The sequence below is a fragment of the Suricata suricatta genome, chromosome 11, assembly GCF_006229205.1.
Source record: "Suricata suricatta isolate VVHF042 chromosome 11, meerkat_22Aug2017_6uvM2_HiC, whole genome shotgun sequence".
Taxonomy (NCBI): Eukaryota; Metazoa; Chordata; class Mammalia; order Carnivora; family Herpestidae; genus Suricata; species Suricata suricatta.
In genome coordinates, this window is record NC_043710.1 from 84,600,381 (window position 1) to 84,623,611 (window position 23,231).

At 42.1% G+C, this 23,231-nt stretch overlaps 1 long non-coding RNA gene across 2 annotated transcripts in view; it reads right to left on the reverse strand.

Annotated features, from left to right (window-relative positions):
• LOC115272017 overlaps nucleotides 1–22,653 on the reverse strand; it is a 34,784-nt gene extending 12,131 nt beyond the window's left edge. Inside the window, exons 1-3 of one of the 2 annotated variants that reach the window (XR_003900195.1) lie at nucleotides 22,561–22,653; nucleotides 17,016–17,078; nucleotides 14,999–15,090 (exon numbers count right to left, since the gene is read on the reverse strand). This is a non-coding gene — a long non-coding RNA (uncharacterized LOC115272017). Of the gene's footprint in view, nucleotides 1–14,998; nucleotides 15,091–17,015; nucleotides 17,079–20,298; nucleotides 20,506–22,560 lie in introns of those variants that run through there. The other variant, XR_003900194.1, reaches the window with a different exon arrangement.
• Between the last annotated feature and the right edge of the window lie 578 nt (nucleotides 22,654–23,231).

Sequence of the window (23,231 nt, forward strand, 5' to 3'; positions counted from 1 at the left end):
GGATCTCCGGGGCCCTCTTTCTCTCTCCAGTTCCCTCTGTGATACTTTGCTAACAAATTTTTATCGCCTTGCCCTCCCCGAGCTCTAAATCTGTCTCCTTAACTCAGCGTGAATGCAGGACTCAGTTTTGGTGTCCCCTTTCCGCGTCCAGTTGGGAAACTCTCCTAGTGGTGAGCTGGGGGCACTTTCAGGGGTCACCTCACTGGTTTTCCATCTTTCAGGGATCACTGACCTGTGCTGACTGAGTTGCAATGTGTGTTTTGATTCATATATTCAAAAATTTTGTTTAAGGAGGGAGGGTAAATCCAGGCTCTGTTATTCTGTCATGATTGAAAACAGAACCTGAATGTTGGTTTTTATAAAGTTTTCATCATATTGAAGTAGTTTCTTTCTGTTCCTTTTTTAAAAGTTCATTCATTTATTTTGAGAGAGAACATGAATGGTGAAAGGACAGAGGAAGAGAGAGAAAGAGAGAGAGAGAGAGAGAGAGAGAGAGAGAGAGAGAGAGAGAGAATCCCAAGCAGGCTCCACACTGTCAGTATAGAGCCTGATGCAGGGCCTGAACTCATGAACTGGGAGATCATGATGCCAGCTGAAATCAAGGGTCAGATGCCTAACCAACCCAGCCACCTAGGCACTCCCCTTTATTCCTATTTTTTAAAAATATTTATTTATTTATTTTTGAGAGAGAGAGAGAGAGAGAGAGAGAGAGAGAGAGAATCCAAAGGGCAGAGAAAGTGGGAGAGACAGAGAATCCCAAGAGGCTTGGTGCTGTCAGCATTGAGCCCAAATGGGGCTTGATCTCACAAACTATGAGATCATGACCTGAGCTGAAATCACGAGTTAGAAGCTTAACCGACAGACACACCCAGGTATCCCTCTATTCATATTTTAATTAGTGTTTTTATTAGAGATGCTATTAAATATTAGGAAAAAACTTTCTTTGCATGTATTCATAAATCATGTAGGGTTTCTTTTTTAGTGTACAAATATAATGATTTATATTGATAGGATTCCCATTTTTGAACAGCTTTTGCACTCCTGGAATGAATGCTTCTTGGCCATGTATATTTTTTGTACTGTTAATATTATTTTAAAAAGTTTTCTTAAATGTTTATTTATTTTTGATAGAGAGAGATAGTGTGTGAGCAGGTAAGGGGCAGAGAGAAAGGGAGACACCGAATCCAAAGCAGGCTCCAGGCTCTGAGCTGTCAGCACAGAGCCTGACGTGGGGCTTGAACTCACAGACCACGAGATCACGATTTGAGCCGAAGTCAAGTGTTTAACCAACTGAGCTACGCAGGCACTCCTATTAATATTATTTTTTAATATTACTTATTTATTTGGCAGAAGAGAAAGAAGAGGGAGAGACAGAATCCCAAACAGGTTCCACGCTGTCAGTGTAGAGCCCAATGTGGGGCTCAATCCCACAAACTGTAAGATCATGATCTGAGCCTAAAAGAGTTGGTTGCTTAACCAACAGAACCACCCAGCCACCCCTGTATATTACTTTAAAAAAACTGGTAAGGGGGCACTGTGACTCAAAGTTCTGGGATGACGGAAAGTCAGACTAAGAGCAGACTGTTCGGATTGGTGATGACTAAAACATTGCATCACAAAAATGTGTGTTGGGGCCTTGGGAATTAAAATACATTTTCCCCCCAATTAAGCTATTTGAAAATGGGTCACCTGGGTGATTCAGCCCATTTAGCATCTGACTCCTGGTTTCGACTCAGGTCATGGTCTTAGGGTCATGAGATCCACCCTGGCATCGGGCTGTGCACTGACAGTGGGGAGCTTGTTTGAGAGTCTCTCTCTGTCTCTCTCTCTCTCTGCCCTTCCCTCCTGCTTGAGCAAGCACATGCATGCACTCTCTTTTTCTAAAAAATAAAAATAAATAAAAATTCGGATTGGCTCTCTGTCATTTTCAGGGATTCCTTTTTACACCAGAAAGTTTTCTTAGTGTCTTCCTTTTTATATGTTAGACTGTTTGGATTTGTCCCACAGTGCACTAAAGCTCTTTTCATGTTCTTTTAGTATTTTTTTCTCTGCATTTCATTGTGGATGGCTTATATTACTATGTCATTAAGTTCACTAGTCTTTTCTTCTTCATCATCAATCCAGCAAATTTTCAACTCAGAATTGTAGTTTTATTCTCAGAAATTCATTTTGGATATTTTTGTATCTTCCACGTCTCTTCCAACATGTTCTGTCTCTCCTCAAACTTCTTGAACATTTAGGAAACATCATACACAACAGTTATAGGAAACTGTTTCAATGTTCTGGTCTACTAGTTATATAATCTGTTATTCTAGATTTGGCTTCATGTTTGCTTTTCTCTTCCTTATGGATGGTATTTTTCTCTTTTTTTTTCATGTCTAGTAATTTTTGATTGGATACAAAACATTGTAAATTGTACCTCATTGGGTGTGCATCTAAAAGATAGTAGGGTAGCAAGTGTCTTGGTGGCTACCAATCTGGCCGGAGAAGCTGACCTGAGGCTCCTTCCTGTGGATGTAGCCAGCAAAGCAAGAGAAGAGGCCACCCCCTCCTGGAGCGGCTGCCACCAGTCCCCACTCCAGCCTGAGGCACCCACTCTAACGTTATGGATTAGCTGAGGGTCTGTGCTCAGGCCAGAAGCAGTGATGGTGGCTGGAAAGGAAGAGTCCCAGGGGAAAGTTAGCGGGTCCAGTCTCAGGACACAGTAGGGCTCAAGGGCAGATGAGCAGGGAGCTTTTAGCATCAGTAAAGTGAGTCATAAGAGACAGAGGAAAGCAACTTGAGCAGAGAGGAAGAACCAACTGACCAGAGGAAGGTACTTGGAGAGAAGGTTGTTGATAGTGTCTAAAGGGATCATTCCACTCAGGAACTCTGATAACAAGAAGCAAGAGTGAAAGGAAACTGTGTCCCACTGTCTTGCTGGGGTGAGCTCAAGACAGAAACTATTTATTATTTAAAATTTAAAAAAGTGTTTTATTTTATTTTTTGAGAGATGGAGCGTGAACAGGGGAGGGGCAAAGAGAGGGATACACAGGATCCAAAGTAGGCCCTAGGGTCTGAGCTGTCAACACAGAGCCCCATGACGGGCTTGAACTCATGAGCCGGGAACCCACGAGCCATGAGATCATGACCTGAGCTGAAGTCGGAAGTTGGACGCTAAACTGACTGAACCACCCAGGCACACCATGCTCTGATTTTTAAATGCTATTATTCTTGTCAACAATAATCTTTGATATTAACCCTCTAAGATTAATGAACTCAGAGAATATCCATTATAGATGAAATAAAATACATATATAATATGTATATACATGATATATTGCTATGATAATATCTAACAACTAAGACTTAAGAACTATAGCTTGAAACTTAATGATACTAGGTAGCTTACCACCTATGCCTGAAAGTTCTTTGGACACACAGGAGGTCCTTTATTGTTGCTTCAGCCTGTTTTTCTTTTCTTTTCTTTTCTTTCTTTCTTTCTTTTCTTTTTTTTTTACTGAGCTCAAAGAAGTCTTAATGCATAATGCCTGAAGGTCACATGTGAGAGCAACATTAGTTTTGATACTTGCCTATGTGTTTTGAATATTCATAAACATTTTCTATTTCTATTTCATTATTTGTCATGTATTTTCTGTGTTCTACTTAACGTCCACTCCCCCCCATAAGAATATCAACTCTAAATTTTTTAAATATTTATTTATTTTTGAGAGACAGAGAGAGACAGAGGGGGAGCAACGGAAGGGCAGAGAGAGAGGGAGACACAGACTCTGAAGAGGGCTCCAGGCTCTGAACTGTCAGCACAGAGCCCGATGCGGGGCTCCAACCCGCGAACCCCGAGATCATGACTTGAGCTGAAGTCGGATGCTTCGTCGACTGAACCACCCAGACGCCGCAAAAATATCAACTCTTTAAGGAATCATGTTTTGTGGTTATCACATGTGGAATGATTACTAAGTGTGCAAACATTTTATATGCCTTATGTTGCTTAACTTATATACCCCTCTGAGAAACTGAATTTCTTACTTTTATCTCCATTTTCAGGTTTATAAAGCTGAGGCATAATGAGGTAAAATAAGCTGCCCAAAGCTATATGGCAACTAAAACGTGAAATCTGGAACTGTTTTACCAATCTCTGAATAGTACTCAATACTGAATATCTGACTAACGCTTGATAGGATGTATAAAGCGTGTACTGCCTCACTGTGAACACGAGATGGCGCTGTAGGCCCAGCCATGCTGCCTTGTTACAAGATAAACTTGGCTATGTCTGGTTCACAGGTTGGTCACTTCAGTTACTAAGACAGAACTTCCAGAATCATTGACTAAAATTGAAATTAGAAAGTGAAGATTCCTGAGGTGCCTGGGTGACTCAGTTGGTTAAGTGTCTTGACTCTTGGTTTCAACTCAGTTCATGATCTTGCAGCTTTGTGGGTTCAAGCCCTGCATCAGGCTCTGGTTGCCTGCTTGGGATTCTCTCTCTCTTTCTCTCCCCCCCCCCCAGCCCCCCAACTCACACTGTCCCTCTCGAAATAAGTCAATTAACTTAAAGAAAAAAAGAAAAAACTCAGATTCCCTTGAGACTTCATTTTCTTATTTTTTAAATGGGAAGATTAATTCTGTCACTTATCTTCAAAGAGCAGAAATGACAAAATTGTGCAATAGGTATTTTGCATATATTAGTGAGGGGATCTGGTGGCATGAATGAAATTATTTTAGTCATATGCAGTGTGAGGACCCAGGAAATGGAATCTTCTTTCCTTAAGGTAATAACTCCATCCAGGATTATAAATAACTCCCAGTGCAGATTAAAAAAATTATTTATCTTTGAGAGAGGGGGAGGGGCAGAGAGAGAAGGTGATGGAATCCAAAGCAGGTTCCAGATTCTGAGCTGTCAGCACAGAGCCTGACTTGGAGCTTGAACTCATGAACCATGAGATTGTGGCCTGAGCCAAAATCAGATGCTTAACCAACTGGGCCACCCAGGCGCCCCTGGTGCAGATTTTTTTTGGGCCTACATGTACATGTGGTACCTTCTCCATCTTTGCTTGTCTCCTTTTCCAGTGAGCCACTCTCTCAATCAAAAGATTCTGCACATAGGAATGAAGAATAACTGTATGATCTTACATAAATTTTCTGAAGATAGTTACTGGCCCCACCAATTAGCCTTATTTATCTGACTGATTCTGAGATCTTTTCCCCAAGCTCTTTCCTATCATTTAAAATAAATCTGGTGCTGGGGCACGTGAGTGACTCAGGTGGTTAGGTGTCCAACTCTTGACTTTGGCTCAGGTCATGATCTCAGGGCTTGTGAATTCCAGCATCGCATCGGGCTCTGTGCCGATAGCATGTAGCCTACTTGGGATTCTCTCTCCCTCTCTATCTCTGCCCTTTCTCCGCTCATGCTTGCACACTCTCTCTCTCAAAAGAAGTAAATAAACAAAAAAATGAAATAAAATACGTCTTCTCTGAACAACTCGTTGAGATCTGTACGTGCATCTCAGGATTACAGTTGTGCTTCAGCAAGCAGGCTCCATGCACTGCTCCCAGCCAGCTTGGGTGTGCTACCGTCATGAGATCCATTTCTTGCAACAATTAAGTCTATATCAAACTTGAGTTAGTTTCCTTTTCTTTGAAATGTATTTCTCAGAACTGTAATCCCACTGCAAAATATATACCCAACAGAACTGCACGCATATGTTTACCAAAAGATGTGTTCTAGAATGTTCACATCTCTCTGTCTCCAAACTGGAAACTGCCCAAAGGCTCAAAGGTGAAATGGATGAATAAACTGTGGTATATTTACTCACTGAAATACTCTACAACAATGGGAATGAACCACATTCAAGAAGAATGCGTCTCACAAACTGAGTGAAAAAAGCCAGTCACTAAAGTATACATATTCGATGATTTTACTCTACAAATTAAAAAAAGGAACAAAACAGGAAAGCTAATCTACAATGTTAGAAGTTAGAAGTCGCCCTGGGCTTGGAGCTGGATAGTGACAGGAAGTGGGGCTGGGGGCTTCCGGGGTTTTGTAATATTCTGTTTTTTGATCTACATCAAGGTGTAAATTTAATGACTTATGTATGTTTCTATACGTATGTTTTATAAAATTTACAAATGTCAGAAAGAAAACCACAGGCCCCAATGGAGTCACTTATTGACCAAGACCTAACACCTAACCTAATCCAAGTGCAATTTCAGCCTTCCTTCCCCATGTAACCTGCAACCAGTCAACATGGAATTGCCCGGCCAGCACTAGAAATTTACTGATCGATTCTTTCCATTCCCTTCAGAAGGATGAGCTTGCCTAATACAATGGATTCTCTGCTAGTGATTTCCTTTTCTTACTCTCTATCTTTACAAACTTTTCCTTTTTTGCAGCGATATAGGGCTCCTTTCTATTTGCTAGATGGGATGCTATTGATTCATGAATCATTCAAAAAAGCCAACTGGATCTTTTAAATTACTCAGTTGAATTTTTGTTTAACACAAAAAAATATAGAAATATATTGTCATATATAAATGGACTCTATTCTGGTTTAGTTTGAAACAGTACTTTGAAGGGAGCTAATGCTTAGCACAGACCCTTCTGTATCAGAATCCAGGCCTGGGTTCTGGTCATCCAGTGAGAATAAGAAACCCAATTTTATTTTATTTTGTTTGTTTGTTTATTTATTTATTTATTTATTTATTTATGTCTTTATTTTATTTTGAGAGACAGAGAGTGAGCGGGGAAGGGCAGAGAGAGAGGGAGACACAGAATCTGAAGCAGGCTCCAGGCTCTGAGCTGTCAGCACAGAGCCAAAAGCAGGGCTCGAATCCACAGACTGTGAGATCACGACCTGAGCCAAAGTCACACGCTTAACCAACTGAGCCACGGAGGCGCCTCAAGAAAGGCAATTTTAAAGGAAGCTACCTTTGTGTCTTTACAGTTGTTGGAAAGGAAACCACAGGCGCAAGACGGTTTCACTTAGGCCAAGTCAGCAAACTGGGACTTAACGTCTAACCAGAGTGCAGTTTCAGTACCCCTAGGATTGCAGCCTTTAACCAGTCAACACAAAATATCTTGGCCCTTACCAGGAAGTTTACTGGTAGACCACTTCCCCGCTTCTCAAGAAGGCCACTTTGCCTTCCTAAACAGCGCATTCTTTGCTAATAAATTCCCTTCTTCTTTTTTTAATGCTCTCCCTTTACCTTTAAACATCTTTTTGTTTAGATCAGTGGAGCCTCCCTCTACTTGCTAGATGGGATGCTGCCTGATTCTTAAGTCATTTAATAAAGCCAGTTAAAAAATCTTCATTGATTTTTTTCCCCCCTACAGTTGGGACCTGTAGAGATCTGGCTTCAGATTCATCCTTAATGCTCATTCATTCCCTGGTCCTTCTTTAGGAAAAGTACAGGCTTGGGGGTTCATCTCTCTCAGTGGTCACCATGCTATTGTCTTTTCTGCATTGTTCCTGGTCTCGGCTGCACAGACCTTCCAAATAAGTGTGCAGGTGTCATCACTGTTCAGGAGGCTGTTTTGGAACATTGGCTTAGTTTGGTGATGTGCAGGGATCCAGGCAAGGCCCAGCTGTTGGGAGGCCCAGGGATGTCAGGGAGCAGGGGGGTGGAGAGGAAGTCCCGGAAGTCTCGGGGTCGGGGCTGCAGGAGGTTCCAAGGGGCACAGAAGTAACATGCTCTCCAACAAGTGTTCAGCTTGGTGTGGAAATTTGGGAAAGGAGGAGAAAGGGTGGGGAGGAGTGGATTGGAAGGCAGCAGGAGAGGTTACTGGAGGTGGAGGAAGAGAGGCAGAAGAGAAAAATGGCCAGCACAGGAAGGGGTGGGGAACTGAGGTCGTGTTGAGGGGCACTAATGGTGTTTTGACATATTGTTTAGAGAATGATTTCTACAGCCTGGGAGATTTCGGAGACAGCTGTTAGGAACCATCCATGGGATGATAGAAAAGTGAGCGGGAGCAAGGGGGCGTGATGATTAACAGGCAGCCTAATGTGGAGCTGCAAGATGGCCTGCCATCTTTAGTGACCTCACAGGTGGCCAGACACTGTTACAGCTTCCAGTTCTGGGGACATGGCAGAAACAGATCTTAAAGGTGCTGTGACGGAGGAGGGGAGATGAGTTTACAGCGGACAAAAATGAAGTTTTCCTTTTTTATTTAAGTATTTCTCTTTCACCTCACAGGCCTGTAGAAACAGCATATCATGATTTAAAAACTCCAGTTTCAAAGTCTGCACCAAGGGTCTGGGGTCCTGGGGTATTGTGATTTATAATAAGAAATATATACTTGGCCTTTGTCTCCATTTCTGGTACTGGGCTCCTAAAACTCTTGGAATTTCCTGTGATGAAAGCAATAAGGGTGTATTTTGTTATGTTAATGATGTGACTTTTGGAAAGCACTAAATGGCCTAAGAATGGGGGCCCTGGTTGCTGTGGAGATCAACCCAGTGCTTAGAGGATTGGTACTTTCAGTTCCCACTCCCCCACCCTCAACCCCAAGAGGAGGGGGGCTAGAGCTTGAGCTCAGTCACCAATGGCCAATGATCTAATCAATAATGCCTATGTAATGAAGCTTCTATAAAAATCCAAAAGGATGAGGTTCAGAGTGCTATAAAGGGCCTGGAAGCTCTGAACCCTTCCCACACACCCAGGCTTGGCTTCTCTTCCATCCCCTGGCTCCTGATTTATATCCTTTTATAATAAACTGGTAATCTAGTAACTGAAATGTTTTTCTGAGTTCTATGAGCTGCTCTAGCAAATTAATTGAACCCAAGGAGGTTCAGAGATAGTGGGCATCTCTGATTTACAGATGGTCATTTGGAAGCACAGGTAACTCCCTGGATTTATGATTGGCATCTGAAGTGAGGGGGTGGGGGGCAGTTTTGTAAGCCTGAACCCTTAGCCTGTGGGATCTGATGCTATCTCTGAATAGATGTTGTTTCCCTGTGCATGTTATCTCGGGGTAGACAGTGTTAGAATTGAATTGGACTGTAAGACACCCAGTTGGTGTCTAAGAATTGTTCGGTAGTATGGCAGCCCGTGCCCGCCATATTGGAGCTGGGCACAGATTCCAACTTGGATATGGTGACCTCAGGTCCTACAGGAGCATTTCATGGGCTCATGTAGCTCATGTACACATTAGCTCACACAGGACAGAAGCTGTATTTCCTGGTCTGGTGGCACCCCTGCACATCACATATGAGTTTTGCAGAGCTGCTCCAAGATTGCTGTGCTGGGCACAGCTGCCAATGAGTTATGTTGGACTGTGGGAGACCTCTCTCTACTTGGAGTTACAGTTTAAGAGTGGCACCCAAGAAGGGATGCATATATCCCAGAATTCTGAAGACTTTATGTGAAACTCTCCTATTATGCTCAGAATGCTCTAAGGCTCTGTTCTGGGTAAGTTTCTTCTTTTTCATAATGAGTTCTAGTCCAGAAAATTTCTTAGCACCCCCCATCCCCCACACCTTACAAAGACTTTCACTGGGCATCTCGCCAATGCACCAGACTTACCTGGATCCCTATGATGGACCCAACCTTGACTTAAGCTCAGATTTTACCTAAAGGCCTGGCTTTATTAAGGAACAGGCTGAGTTTATCTTTGGACTTTATTTTTCCACTGTCTCCTGCTCCACTGTCTGGGGCCTGTTCTTTCTAAGCTAGTGTTTGAATCACCACTCCTTACCACCTCACCGTTGTCGAGAAAATTCTTGTTCTCTGTTACTTTCTCTCAAAATTTTCATGCTTTCAAAATGGCCTGGAACATTAACAGGCCTCATAAACTATCTAACTGAATCAGAAAATCTAAAGGCAATACCACCCTCCTGCCCTGGGCTCTCCGTCCCAGCCCAGGTCAAAGGGTCCCTATTTGTAGTTGACATAATTGGGTATGTGGAAATTCCTAAGGAGTCTGTAAAAATCGTCCTAGAACTCGTAAGTAGATTTAACAAGATTCCAGGATATAAAGTCAATATACAAATACCAATTCTATTTCTATATACCAGTATATTAGGGTTCTCCAAAGAAAGGGCAAGTGGGATGTGTGTGTGTGTGCGCATATATGTGTGTGTATATATATATGATATATATCACACGCTGTGGGGGCTGGCAAGTCCGAATCTGTAGGGCAGGCTAGCAGGCTGGCGACCCAGGGAAGATGTGCTGTTGCAGCTTGAGGCTGAAGGTTCTCTGGAGGCAGAATTCTCGCTTCTGTGGGGGGACCTTAGTCTTTTCTCTAATTGGATGGAGCCCACTCACCATATAAAGATTTTACTCAAGCTCTAAGGTTAAAATGTTAATAACATCCAAAAAATACCTCACAGCAACATGGAGACTGAGGTTTTACCGCAGGTTGGGGTAAATTGACCTAGCCAATCCAGCATACAATGAACTATCAGAACCAGAAATAATGATTGGAAAGCAAAATGAAAAAAAAAAAAAAACCACAATACCACCTAAAAGCTCCACAAAATGAAACACTTAGATGAATATCTCACTAATTTTGGTTGGTCAAAGAACTCAAAGACCTAAATAAAAAGAGAGACACACTGTGTTCATGAATGGGAAGATGTAACATACAAACGTCAATTCTGCCAAAATTGACCTATAGATTGAACACAGTTCCAGTTAAAATCTCACCAGGACATTTTGTTGTTGGAATACCTAAAATGATTTTGAAACATATGAATAATGTTGTAGGAATCCCACCACCCAATTTTATGACACACCACGAAGCTACCAGCATCAAGGTGGTGTGGAACTGCAGAAGGTCACACCCTGATCAGTGGAGCAGAATGGAGTCTTGACATAGATCCATCCAAACAGGGCCAACTGATTTTGACAAAGGTACAAAACAAACAGTTCAGGAGAGATGATGTTAGAACAACTGGACGTCCATATGCAGGATAAATAAATATATAGAAAAGAACACTGACCTCACAGTTTATACATAAATTAACTCAATGTAGATAATAGGTCTAAATGTAGAATGGAAAACTAAAACTTTCAGGAGAACACTCGTAGTGACCTGAGGTTGGGAAGCTATTTCTTAGATGGGATACCAAAACTATGGTTCATTAACAAAAATTGACAAATTGCTCTTTATCAGAATTAAAAGCCTCCATGAAATATGCTTTTAATAAAATGAAAACACTAGATATAGCCTGCTAGAAAATAGTTCACAAACCACACATCTGTCATAGGACTTGTTCACAGGATATGTGAATACTGAAAAGCACACACAAATAAGTTAACATCATTAGGTACTAGGGAATTGAAAAGTAAAACCACAAAAGCTTTAAGGTACCACTAAACCATAAGATGCCCTACACACCTAAGATAGTTAAAATAAAAGTTACTGGTATTACTAAACACTGCTGAGAATATGGAGCAGCTTCAATTTCATACATTTATGGGGGGGGGGATGAAAGGTGATACAGCCATTCTGGAAAATACTTTGACAGTTTCTTATAAAGTCAACATACAGTTGCCATAGAACCCACCCCCTAGAGAGATGAAAACTTATGTTCACATAAAACCCAAATATGAATGTTTACTCATGCTCTAGTCATAATTGCCCCTATCTGGAAACATCCCAGGTCCATCAGTGGGTGAATAAATAAGCAAATGGTGGTATAGCCATAATATGGACTACTACTCAGCAATAAAAAGGAATGAACGAATTTTTTAATGTTTATTTATTTTTGAGAAAAAGAGACAGAGTGTAAGTGGGGGAGGGCCAGAGAGAGAGGGAAACACAGAATACAAAGCAGGCTCTAGGCTTGGAGCTGTCAGCACAGAGCCCAATGCGAGGCTCTAACCACCCAGGCCCCCCAGGAATCAAGTATTTATACATGCAACAATCAATGGCCCTTCAAGGTACGCTGAGTGGAACAAGTTGTGTCAACAAACAGCTCACATATTGTATTTCTCATCCGTATGTCACTTTTTAAATTTTTAAAAAATGTTTTTATTTTTGAGAGAGAGAGAGAGAGAGAGAGCGAGCACGCACAAGTTGGGGAGGGGCAGAGAGAAAGAGAGAGAGACACAATATCCCAAGCAGGCTCCAGGCTCCGCGCTGTCAGCAGAGAGCCCGATGCAGGGCTAGAACCCACAATCATGACCTGAGCTGAAATCAGACGCTTAACCAACTGAGCCACCCAGGCACCTCTCATATGTCATTTTTATATGAAATTTTTGAAAAGACAAATATTGATGGATAGTAGATCAGTGGTTTCCAGGGTTTAGGTGCTGGGAGGCTGTGATTATAGAGAGAGTGTGAGGGAATTTTGTGGAGTGATGGCCATACTTTATCCTGGTATGGTGATTGCATGGATCTATGTGTGTGTTAAAGTCATGTAATTGTATACAGAGGGATCTCCTTGTATGATTTAAAAAATAAAATTAATAAAACTGTAGAGTATGGAGAGTGGATTCTAATTCCTCCTCACTAAAATAAGGCTGATGATCTATAATCTTTGCAGCTACTATAAAAATGCCAACTTGGCTTTGCCCTTCTTCCCCAAGGTCAATGCGTTTTTATTTGGATTCTTACATTGGATCCATTATGACTGAACAAAAAGACTTCTTTTTAGAAAAATTTTTTAGTGTATTTATTTGAAAGAGAGAGCAGGGGAGGGGCAGAGAGAGAGAGGGAGAGAGAGAATCCCAAGTGGGATGTGGGGCTCGAATTCAAAACGGTGAGATCATGACCTGAACCGAAATCAAGAGTCGGATGCTTAACCAATTGAGCCACCCAGGTGCCTCTGAACAAAAGGACTGCTTAAGTTTTCCTTGTCAACTCCAGGAAGCTGCTAACAATCTTCTTCTCTCAGCGGAGTGCTCAGTACAGGCCCACAGCTGTGTTCTTCTGCACACCCATTTACTGAGGTATCATTCTTATATGGTGTCATACATAGGTATTAATCATATAGTTTGATGAGTTTTGACAAAACTGCCCAGCAGTATGTTTGTGAATGTTTAACCACTGGCTCTCTGGTGGAATAGAAAGCCCCTGCTTTGTAGTATTTGAATTTGTGTGGTATGAGTACTCTTACCATGGTGAGTTCCAAGCTACCGATGTCAACTGGCTTGCTAACTTCCTGCACACTTCACAATCAGCACCCTTGACGGCTACCATGGGTGCCAGCACAGCACTGTTTGTACTTACCTGTGTAACCATCACCGAAGTCAAGACAGAATATTTCCATCACCTCACAATTTCCTTAGTGTCTCCTTGTAGTCCCTCCCCAGCGCCGACCTGTACAAACTACTGTTCTGATTTCTACCAGCACAGATGAGATGTTTGTATTACAGAACTTTATAAAATTACAGTATTAATTAATTAATTAATTAATTTATTATTTAGGTCTGGCCTTTTTTCCCCCTGAGATTTGAGATTTACCCAGATTGTAGTGTTTATCCAGCACTTCTATTGTGCTGTGGTATTCCAGTGTATGGACAGACTACAATCTATCCTTTTGTTAATGGACATTTGGGTTGTTTCCAGTGTTGGGTTTTTCTGAGTAATCTTGAAAGCCTACAAAAGCAGGAGGTTCTCCTAATCTTGGCAAAGATTTTTCTGGTGGAAAGAAGGGATCCTCTCGAAGCCTTATATTTTACTGGTGATAATAAAAGACCATCTCTGAAAGTGTGTGGCATGTGGCAGACGTTATCAATAAGTTTTAGTGGAATCTTAATTTTTTAGAATTCTGTTTCCAGGCCCTGTGACCAGAAATAGATCGTCAAGGCACCTGGGTGGCTTAGTCAGTTAAGCATTCAACTCTTGAGTTTGGCTCAGGTCATGATCTCATGATTCAAGAGATGAAGCCCTGCATGGGGCTTTGTGCTGACAGCATGGAGCTTGCTTAGGATTCTCTCTTCCTCTCTCTCTGCCCCTACCCTGCTCGTGCTCACTTGCTCGCTCTCTCTCTCTCTCTCTCAAAATAAAAAAATAAAATAACCTTTAAAAAAGAAATACATTGTCTTTTGGAGAAGAATCAGAATTAATGACTATAGAGAAAAATAAAATTTAGACTATTTAAAAAAGCTCCAGAGATTCTGTCTTCTCATTTGATACATCCATTTTAGGAATATTTCACAATTTTAACAATGAGGAAAAATTTTTTATGTTAAATATTTTCTATTATACTTTTGAAGCCTACTTATCATACATAGTATCTGATTTACCTTATACACTTTTCATTTTTAATTTATTTACATTATCTCATTTAAACTTTTGCTGTAACACACTGCAAGGACCCCCTCCTTTAGAGATATGGAAAACTAAACTCAGAGAGAGAGTTAAGTAACTTTTCCAAGTTCACAGAGCTAACAGAAATTTGATCTCAATTGTCTGATTCCAGAAGTTAGGCTTTTTTCACTGCAACATGCTTGCTTCCCCATGTTCCACAACTCAGTGTAGATAGGTGGCACCTATTGTTGAAATAATGGCTGCCTATTTTTCTTTGATTCCCATTTTTCCAGTAAGCAAATCGTCTTGTATTTCCACTTGCTTTTTCCATTTTACCAGTACACTTCCAGTAAGCCCAATACTGCCTAATTTAGTAAGCAAATTAAAAGTACCTACGGGAAAATTTGAGTTGACAAATAAGCATGTTACAGGATGTTCAGTAGGTGGCGCTCTTTCCCTGACATTGCAACGACATCCACACGCCTCTAGGGGGTGTTGTCCTGCTTCTGGAGACCCTGGAACGTGTTACTGCTACAAGAGTGCCTTCTGACTCTTGATTCCCTACAGCAGACACTAGAGCCACTGAATCAATCTCAGCATATTCTTTCCCTTCAGTGGGGTACCTTGAAGTCTTATTTCCCGGTGTGCCCATATTGCCAGAGTTTTTATGTTAATAGGATTCTGGACCAAGCTTAGTCCAGAGACAGGTTCATGTTCAGCTCTCCTAGAAAAGGACAGGATTGGGCACACCTTGTGCACTTGAGTACTAGGCAAAAGCCTATCTCCTCTCTCTTTTCCTCTTACCTTCCAAGATATATCTCTGGTCCTATACGTATCCCAGGTTCAAGACAGTTTCACGGCAGTATTCTCTCTTGGCTTCTCAGGCTCTTATCACTCTGTGAAGTGAGAAGTCACCAGGTTTTGAAACAGTCAAGGCATGAAAACGTAGACTGAAGAAGCCAGATGTAATGATTAGTAGAGGTGTCCCAGGTCCACCCTGGTGTTCGTCTGTCAGGAGAAGCCTGTCACTGAGACACAGAACTGGGTCCTATTAACACAAATATGAATTTCTTTGGCAAATCTTTCTTCTCAAGGGCAAAAGGAGTGCACCTCCTTATCCCTGTTCTTGCCAAGTTAGCACCCTGGGCATTTCATCAGAGACAGGTAGGAACAGGAGACAGGGAGGCTGGGTGACCTCCCTCAGAGGTGAATGCTGCAAGCCTAGGTAATCCCTTCCAAAAACTTCTTATCCAACTGGCTCTAGGCAGAGAAGAGAAGGCTGCAAGCTTCCCGGCACCTTATGTCCTTACATTACTCTAGCTGTGAGGCCAGCAATTTCACGGAGTCCAAAAGCTCTTTTATGTATCTCCACAGGTTTTTGGCTTCTAGAAGTTCCTCTCTCTCAGGTAGGGACAGGAGGAAAGAGGGAAAAACAATATTGGAAATGAAAGGATGTGAATATGGCAGGGATCGAGACAATCTGAATGTGAGAGAACGAGTGAGTGAAATTCTGGGTGGAGAGGAGCCTGAGAAAACGATGTCTTACGTGAACACCCATTTCCAGAGGTGATGTAAGAGGGGCAAGAGAGAAGGAACGCAGCACCCACTGAGCTCACTTCTTAGATGTTTGACTGCGGTGCCCTTCGCCCGGTGTGAGTCCTAGTGCCAGCCCAGGATGTTGGTAATAGAGCACAAAGACCTGAATTTGAGTCCCTGACCTGCCACTTTGTGTAGTTTAAGTATACACTGAGGCTACTTTTCTCCTTTGTGGAATATGGATAGTAATTCTCCCTGAAAGTTTGCTGTATTAAATAAGATTATATACATAAGTGTGTACACACACACACACACACACACACACACACACACACAATTTGTTCTATGAGTGTTACACAAGATGAGAAAACATTTCTAATAAATTTTAACTTGATAAATGAGCAATGTCTTGCAATATAAGTAGTATGTGACACTGAATGTCACATGATCACAACTGAGCCAATGGTTCTTAAAATTTGCTTTGCTATATAAGTGCTTTGGAATGCAAGCATGTTAATGGAACAAATTATGCTTGCAAGCCAAGGTTTTACTATATCCATAAAAGCCATTAGTACAGGACCTGGCAGTTAGCTGACAAACAAGAAATAGTGGTGATTGTTCTATTTTACTACCTTCAGTTCAGTACCTTTGTTCAACCTTATAGAACTGATTCGGAGACAACACACATCCTACTATCCAAAAGCAATCAGATGAAAAAAATCACCATAATTTTGGCCAGTTAATATTTATGATATAAAAAGTATTGGGCTGAGCACTGTGGACAGAAAGGAAGAAAGAGCAGCCTTGAACTTTAGGCAAAATCAGGTGTGTGAAGCAGCCAACAATGCAAGAGGAACCTACTCGGCCCTTCACCATGGAGGGTCCAGGTGCCTGGCTCTGTTGCCCTCATGGCCTTCAGCCAGGGCCAGCCATTCCCTTCATGATAGTGGAAGGCTTGTTTCCTTCCTTGAAGAAGTCCAGACAATTTAGATCAAAGAAAGGGCTTTGAATCAAGTTCTTGGCTACTTCAGGAGGAAGTGCTTCCTGGAGCCAAATTTAAGTCCAAGATCTGACTCCTGACTCCGATATTAATTTTCACCTCTGCTGTGCAGCTCACAGTGCCCTGAACCTATGCTTGGTCTGAATCCCTACATACTCTTCAGGATTTCCAAAAGCACTCTCTGTTCCATAATGTCCTTCCTGAGCCCCTTGATAGATCTATTCCCTCATCATGGATTCCTTTATGGATGTCCATCTCAGTCATTGCACATGACTATTTACTTACCTTTCTGAGTTTTCTAGGCTTTCACCTCCTTGAGGGCATGTTCACCTTCATATCTGCAGTGTGCTGCCCAAAGGAAGAGCCAAGAACATGGTGCACATTCAGTACCAGTTTATTGAGTGGATAAATGAAGGAAAATGGTATATTCCACTTTAGAAAGAATTTACATAAGGTATAAATTTCTGGGGCACCTGGGGGTCTTTCAGCTTAGGTCATGATTTCACAATTGTGAGATCGAGCCCTGCATCGGGCTCCATGCTAAGAATGGAGCCTGCTTAAGATTCTCTCTCTCCCTCTTCCTCTGTCCCTCCCCCACTCACTCTATCTCCCTCTCTCAGAAATTTTTTTTTTCCATAAAAACCAAACTAAGCCTGTGTTTCTCTCAACCAGACTAGTATTTTATGCCTTGGACAATTGATCTGGTGCTTCAGTCATTGTTTTTCTATGGACCCATGAATATACTTACATTTTAAGATAATTGCCAGAGCAAGAAGTTTACTTTTACTTCATATAATAAGTCCTTCAAATAGCTGCTCCCTTCAGAGGTAAGACTCTTCCCCTACCTCATGGGAAGCCGTCTTCTCAGGCTACATGTGGCAAGTTCCTTTCCTGTGAGGTGGTACATGCCGCCATGTTTCCTGGCCTGGACTGGAGCTAGGAGCACCTTTAGTGGTTTTGGGAATGCTCAGCTGGGATTGGGCTTTAGAGGTGGGGCTCAGGGGTGTCAAATACTCTTATGACTTAGCATTAGAGGGTTTGAAAAGAGTCTGTGGCAAGGGGCAGAAGGGGGGGTGAGGGATTTTTTTAAAGTTATTTTTATTTATTTTGAGAGAGAGAGTGAGTGCGGAAGGGCAGAGAAAGAGGGAGACAGAATGCCAAGCAGGATCCACAATGTCAGCATGCAGAGCCTGATACAGGGCTTGAACTCACAAACTGTGAGATCGTGACCTGAGTCAGAATCAAAAGTTGGATGCTTAACCGACTGAGCCACTCAGGTCCTTCGGAGTGAGGCATTGTTTTAAATTTTGGGGTGCTTTTCTAGCACAATGAAAGTTCATTTGCCAGTTTGGGTTTGGTGCAGCCCAGTTGGGGTTATCCCCAAAAGGTGACTCCATTGACAAATTCATCCCAAGATACTGTCCACTGACAAATTCCTCCCTCCCCACTTCCTCCAATCCATGCAGAAGCAGGAAGGATCTTGGGGGCTGGGGATGAGGAAGGTTGTAGTTGGTGCAGCAGAGGGAAAAGTTGACTTGTTAGGGGCTGAGCCCAGAGCTGAGACACTGGAAAAAAGCTCATTGCCTTTTTTACTCCTGGTTGTTGCATATTGAGCTGTGGTGAAGATCCTGGGGTCTAGTTCCTTTTTCTGGGAAGCCATATACTGCCTTCATTTCTCTTACATCATCTACTTCTCACGTGCCCACAGGGGATAGCTCTCCTTCTGCAGCATTAGGGCATGTATAGAGCCTGGGTTCTGGAACTAGACTCCCTAGATTCAAATTGTGGCTTTGTTTCTTCATAGCTATGTGCCTTTGTTTCTTCATAGCTATGTTTCTTCATAGCAATTCACTTAACTTCTCTGTAACTAATAATGTGGGGTTCACCACAAAAGGTGGTGAAAATTAAGTCGATTAATACATGTTAAATGCTTGGAACAGTACTGGCGCATAATTGGTACTCAGCAACATTAGCTATTATTACTACCTTCCTCTTTTCCCAACCTCTCCCTTTGATGTGGTCTCTCTGTTCAGAAGGTATTCACTGATGCTTGTGTACAAAATACCATGATGGACGTTGAGGGAGAAACTGAGATTATATGTGGTCTCTACACTCAAGGGGTTATGATGTGGAAATGTGGAGACAAAAGCAAGATACTAAAAGCGAAGAATAATTTTGTGCTAAAATACGTGCTGCTGATACATGTATTAGGAATTCAAAGAAGGCAAGAGTGATGTGGGTTGAAGAAGGGCTTTGTGAAAGAAGCAGAACTTTATTTGGGTCTAAAAGAGGGCAGAATATGGAGAGTTGATTTGCTGACTTCCTGTCATTTATAGCTATCTGAGTTGTTCTTGCTTTTATAGCAGTACGGCAAAACACCTTTTACCCATGATGACAGCTTACCAGGGAGCTTACACATAGGCTTAGCCACTTCTGTCTTTTTTTTAAAGTTTTTAGGTATTCATTTATCTAAGTAATTTCTGCACCCAACATGGGGCTTGAACTCAGGACTCTGAGAACAAGAGTCACCTTCCTTAGACTGAGCCAGCCAGGCACCCCGCCACCACTGTATTTTTAACTGGGAAAAATGCAGAAAGTTTAGGGGCTCTCCCATTCAATTGAATATGCTCCGAGAGGAAATGGTCCCACTCTGGGGTACAGCATTTTCCCCCTGCTCCCCCCACACCAAGACCACAAGATGGCTGACTTCTGGTAAATTCCATGCCTCTTGAGCTGCCCTTGTCCCCCTCCACAAGTCTGCAAAGCATTAAGCACTGTATTAAAAGAAAAAAGCCTGTCACTGTGCACTCAGACCAGAGAAAGAGGATTGTCACCTCAGGGGACACCCAGTTATTGTTATCTTTGGAGCCATGGACACATAGTCCTGGAATTTTCATCTCCTTCTGTCTCCATCTTTAGCTCTTAGGTAGGCTTGAGTGAAGCTGAGTCAATTCTGGTGACTCTGGTAATTGAGGGCCAGTGGGTGGGAGTTGCTGGCCAAGTACTATAGCCTGATGATAGACCCCAAACTCTACACACATGAGAATCATGTGAGGAGCCTGTTGATGGGACCTTATGCCCAGAAATTCTGAGTCAATAAAGGCTGAGGTAATGCTCATGAGTTTGCATCATTAACAAGCAAACCAGGTGATTCTGCTGAGGGTGGATCATGGACCACTCACCCTTGGTGAAAAACATTTAGAGACTACAGCTAATGGGGACTTTGGCAAAGGATGCAAAGGAAGTAAAATAGCCAGAGGTGGAGCCGAAGGCAGAGGGAGTGATTTTTGAATGGTTCATAAACTGAGTTGAAGAGGATATTAGTTAAGGAAAACTGTCAGATCACAGGCTCAAGAAGACCCAATGCGGGGATTTCCAGCTGTATTCCAAGGAATCCTCTGGTCTCCTGGAAACGCCATCATGGGGATGCAGAAGTTGGGGATGCTGAGGGATCAACTCTACTTCACCCAGAACACCTTCACTTTGATCTACTTTTGTATATTTGGCTTTCACGTAAGGTATCATTTGAAAAGTCGGCGCTGCTAAAAGAAGTTGAAAAATCACTAACCTAGAGACAAAGTTTCAGTCCCTGGAAATACCATACTCTCCTTGAGTAACTTTTGGAGCATCAGGTCTTGATTGCTGCCTTTGCAAAAGTAGGACAATGTTGGGCAGGATGCTTCTGTATTTCCTGGTTCCTTTCTTCCTTTAAGCCACTTGTTCTGCAATTTTTGTGTATTCCAGATCCATTGGAGGATCATCTAGAAGCTTTGGAACTTTCCTTAAGAAAACGTGCACATACCTATACACTTTAGCATTCATTTTTGGTGGGTCTCTTGAGCTGCATGAAGCCCATCCATGATTTTGGCGATCATTCTCCACTTTAAACTTTATTTCATCTCATTTCATTTTGTTTCTAACAGAAATTCCAGTGTTCTTTTCCACCAAGCCTTCTCAAGTAGACTATAAGTGTTCTGAGTCTAGAAATTGTGTATTCTCCACAAAGGCAGTCTCTAAAGTGAAAGGGCAAGACGATCCATTGCAGTATAAGAAGAAAATATTAGAACTTCTACTTATTTTAACCATACCCAATTTTCTATAGCAATTTCTACTTTTCTGTGTGTTCTGAGAAGCTTATTATATTACTAGGTCATGATATTTAAATAAACCTAGCTCTGTTGGGGTTGCCTGTTAAAAACTTACTTTAAGGATACTTGATTTTCAAAGTTTGGAGTACCCTGCCTTACAGAGTTTTCATGTTTTTTTGATACTTGCTCTGAGCATTCTGTTGGGCAGTGGAGATACACAACAAAAAAATTGTGTAGTTGCTATTCTTTGAGAACTTACAGTTTACCCTTGTACATAGTAGGTATTCATTATAAACAGAAGAACTGCTTGTGTCTGGTTCATTTGACTCTAAGTCATTAACTATATGATTAGATCATCGTTTGGAGAAAGGTCTTTTGATGAGTACTTAGAGAGTAACTGTTCAGGTATGGAGGCTCCATAAGAAACTAAAAATAGAACTACACTACGATCCAGCAATTGCATTATTAGGTATTTACCCAAAGGATACAAAAATATGTATTCAAAGAAGTACATGCACCCCAATGTTTACAGCAGCATTATTAACAATAGCCAAGATATGGAGAGAGGTCAATTGGCTAATGAATGTTTACAGAAGATGTGGCATATATGTATATATGTGTGTATATATATATATATATACATATATATATATATATATATGATTGAATATTACTTAGCCATCAAAAGAATGAAATCTTGCCATTTGCAAGGATGTGGATGGAGCTAGAGTGTATTATGCTAAGTGAAATAAGTCCATTAGAGAAAAACAAATACCGTATGATTTCACTTACATGTGGAATTTAAGAAACAAAACAGATGAATGTATGGGAAAGGGGGAGGGAGAAGAGAGGGAAGCAAACCACAAGAGACTCTTAACGATAGAAAACAAACTATGGGTTGAGGGAGGGAGGTGGGTGGCGGATGGGCTAGAAAGGTGATGGGGATTAAGGAGGGCACTTGCTGTGGTGAGCACTGGGTGTTATATGTAAGTGATGGATCACTGAATTCTAATCCTTAAACCAATATTGTTCTGTATGTCAACTACTTAAATTGTAATTTAAAAAAAGGAAAAAAAAAAGAAAGTGCCTGTTCATATCCTTTGTGTATGTATGTGTGTATATGTATAAATATAGGTATAAATATGAATATAAATATAAATTTATATGAATTCCTGGCTGTGGCTTCTAGGGGAAATACCCCAGAGGAATGCCTAAGTTGATATGGAATGTGGAAGAGATTGTCAGATTTTACAATCATATTAGGTAGAGAGGTGCTGCCAGTAATATTTCTAGAATTTGTATATAGGAAGAGCTCAGGAATGGCAATCTCTTTGGAAGTACAAAGCTTGGGAGCTTATACAGCAATTCCATTCCTGTTACTTAGGTTTGGTCTTAGGGAGATGATGGAGATTATGGGATGAAGATGAGCATGCCACTGTTCTTAGTGCTGCCTCAGGATCTTCTGGGAAACCAAAAGAGAGTTTTGAGGAAGAGATAGCAAATTGGAGAGACAGGGGCAGAGGAGTTGGGATGAAGACTCAGCTGGAGAGAGAGCATACCAGCCCTTCTGAGGACTTCACAGTGCGGGGATCAAACCCCCAAAGAGAGTATTTCTCATCGCAACTGCCAGACCGGACCCATCTCTCAACAGCTGTCAACCATTTATTAGTGGGACTCAACCGAAGCCAAGGGAAGGGGGAGGGAGAGCAGACAAAAGGAGAGAATAAAGTTGTATTAATTACCAGTCCATTTCCATGATGCAGAGGTGACCCAGTCTGTCATCTCCTTCCCTGTGGCTGGTGTGTTGTTGGGTCTGACATTTGCAGCGAGTGCTCCCAGCCCGGCATCTGTTGCCCCCATCGCCATGGCGACAGCAGCTGCAGCAACGTGGCCTCTGAGAATGTGCTGCCCCGAGGTTTCGGGAACCGTTTTGGAAGCATTTGTCCCGACGGTGTCTGCTAATCTCCCTTTCATTTGTAATTATTTTATCGCCTTGATTCCCTGCTTTGGCATTGTTCCCAAAGCTAACTCTACTCTCCGACACTGGGGTCCGTGGGGAGGCGTCGGCGGCCTCAGCCCCGTCTGGGTGGAGATGAAAAGGAAGTGGAAGGAGAGACTTGCTAGGGGCATGGTGTCTTCAAACGCGCCCTGTCTCCTGTAGGCAGCCCTGGGAGGGCCCGGGCCGATTGAAGTAGCCCGAATTCCGAAGCCCCAAGCCTTTGAGGCCAGCCGCCCCATCGAGGCCAAGAATAATTGAACAAATAGTTTATCTGGCTAACCAACAGCTGTAGAGCCTAGGCGATTTGGAGAGGATTAGGGGCGAGCAGTGAAAGGATACTCCCACAGGGTCCTTCAAATCCTCATCCTGAATTCTACCAACGAAGCACACATGTTGAAACCCGGGAATTGCTTT